Source organism: Arvicanthis niloticus, chromosome 4 (assembly GCF_011762505.2).
Source record: "Arvicanthis niloticus isolate mArvNil1 chromosome 4, mArvNil1.pat.X, whole genome shotgun sequence".
Lineage (NCBI taxonomy): Eukaryota > Metazoa > Chordata > Mammalia > Rodentia > Muridae > Arvicanthis > Arvicanthis niloticus.
In genome coordinates, this window is record NC_047661.1 from 76003828 (window position 1) to 76006780 (window position 2953).

The following is a 2953-nucleotide window of genomic DNA, read 5'->3' on the forward strand; positions in this document are numbered from 1 at the left end:
CATGTAGACACTCTTGGCATCATGGGATCTGACTATAATTCTACTTAGGCAGCAGAGGCATGAGGCCCACTGTAGGCTCCAGGACTGACTAGTCTATTCATGTAGGTAATACGTGGATCAGCCAAGGGTATATATAGTAAAAGCCTTAGGAAAGAAAGAAGAGGGTACAGGAGAGGGAGGCAGGGATAAAGAGATAGAGACAGAAAAAAAGAAAAATAGGTAGATACAGACTGACAGACAAGACAGACAGACACAGGAGTTGGAGATGTAGCTAACTTGGTGGAGTGTCTGTTAGCATGTAAGAAGTCCTGAGTTCCATCCCTAGCACTGAATAAAAGGGCATGGTGATGTAATTTCTTTAAATGGTAGAACAATAAACGTCTGCATTTGCCATAATAACTAGACTTTCTACTCCTAGGAACCGATTCAAAAGAAATGATAATATGTCTACCCAAAACTGCAGAAAAGTTTTCTTTGTAACTGCCAAGTGCTAGTAGCATGTGACTTTCTTGGTAAGATGTAAACAAGTGTCTGTTCTCTCCAGATAGGACACTTATGATGGAGCAGAGAAGATGCCATCCAAACCTAGCTGGGGTGAATGGTGAATTTAATGGGGTCACAGACAGGAGCATGGGTGACTCCAATGTTGTCACATCCCTGGAAAGCAGTGCCCCAAATGGGTGACACTTGTGAAAACTGCACACCTGGATCTCACTGAACGACCTGCGGGCACTGCTGCAAGCCTCCTTCTCCCTAGCAACTGTCACTGCTTATGTAACACTCAGGAGGGGCCTTGTGTATCTAGAATCTTCTGAACTGAAACCCATGCCTTTCATTAGCTTCTGGAGCTTCCCAGCTCCTCCAGAAGGGAATGTTTCAACCAGGAGGAAATTGCTTAGAAACAGCCAGCAACAAGTAAGGGCAGGCAAGCTGTGCTAGTAGGATGGCTTGGCAGTGGCATGAAACGATAAACTCTGAGAATGCAACATCTCAGCGCAATAGTCCAAGGTGAAGGAAACCTGCAACAGCCTTGTTTTCCATTGCTATAGTGAAGTGACTGAGACCGGATAACTTCTGGTGAGAAAGCCATGGTAGATGGCACCATGGCAGTGTGAGAGAGAGAGACATGGAGGGACAGGAAGCTAGTTCAAATTCTAGGGTGGGCTCTCTCTTATAGCAAGTTGCTCTAGTGAGAACTAAACCGGGGCCCCTGGGAACTACCTCAGTCTCTCCTAAGAGCAGAGGTCTCCACTGACCAAATGCTATCCACTAAGGTCTGTTCCTTACAAGTCCCACCACTTCAACACCACCACCATAAGAACCATAACACCAAGGGACAGGTTGCATCAAAACCAGGGCAGATGGCTGGGCAGTGGTGGCACATGCCTTTAACCCCAGCACTTGGGAGGCAGAGGCAGGTGGATTTCTGAGTTCGAAGCCAGCCTGGTCTACAGAGTGAGTTCCAGGACAGCCTGGGCTACACAGAGAAACCATGTCTCGAAAAACCAAACCAAAAAAAAAAAACAAACAAACAAACAAAAAAACAAACAACAACAACAAAACCCACCAACCAGGGCAGATAGCTGGAGCTGAAGCAGGAGGATCAAAAAAGTTCAAGGTCAGTCAAAATTCTGTTCCTGTGTGGATGAGCAGTTTTGACCTTGGCTAGCCAACTCTCCCCAATAAATCTCTGTTGATTGCATCCAGGTATGGTTTCTTGTGATTTTTGGGTGGTTGTGATTTCCTGAGACTTGAGTAAGGGTCTCCCGAGTTTGGGGGGGTCTTCATTTGGGGGCTTGTCCTGGATTTTGCGACCACCCTAATCCAAGAACCCCACTGGGAGGTGAGGGAACACTACGGTTTTCTGTCTGGTTGTTGTGTGACCTTTTGTCTAAATTGCCTGGTTTCTAGTGTTTCATGTGTTGGGTTGTCTAAATCATCTGATTTCTCATGTGCCATTTTGTCTAGGTTTGTCTAAGTTATTTGGTTTCTAAGTTGTTTGTGCCCATCTGTCTGAATTATTTGGTTTCTGAAAAGTGCACTTTCGGTTTGGACTGGCAGCTGTTTCTGCCTCGTGAGGGGCAGTAAACCATTTCTGTCTTGAGAGGAGATAAATGAGTGATTAGCAGACGTGCTGTGAGGTCACTAGCTGCTGCACCCCCCCCAGAGACGCCTGGGGGTTCATCTAGGTGCCAGAGAAGATGTGGAATCCCTCTCGGCTGGCACTAGCAGTTGAGATGGGTTTTTGTTAGTCTTTTTGTGTGCTAACAATGGGGCAGAGAGAAAAGGTCAGAAATGGCCACCGCAGCCTAGGGCAGCGGTTGTTGTGCTCTCTCTTGTTGTGCTCTCATGGCAGTGTGTCTATTTTTGGGTTGTTCATTGCTGGTGTGTTAGAAATCTGTTAGACTTGGTCCAGCATAGGCTGGTCAAGTCGTCTGAATCTGTTAAATCTGAATCTGTGAAGACTGGCCATGTTGTCTGGTTATTGGAGTCTTATTTGGAAGGCAGAGGCAGGTGGATTTCTGGCTATCTTTCTATGCCCTTATTGTGTAACTTGGTCTCTTTGTGTGTGTGTTTTCTTGGCAAATTGTCTGTGTTAGCCGTTAATCTGTGTTAAACATCCTGAGTTAAAAAGAGATAACATGATCACCTGCAGAGAAAGAGATGAAGCTGCCGGTTCAAGAGTGCCGATGCAGAGCAGAGAGGCGGGCAGGTCCTTTAGTAAGGGACACCAACCAAGGTTCGGTTTTGGACAGCCCACCTATCACATGTAGGGTGCTCTCTAGATAACACCACATGGAGGGTGTCCCTGCCCAGCCCACACTTGGTGGAAGCCAGCTCGTGGTTCTCCAGCACAGCCCCTTTGAACCACCCAGCCAAGCAAGTTGGCCGCCACCTAATTTGGTGTGTGTGTGACCTAGGGGTCGATGCTATAACGAATTGGTTGCTTTTC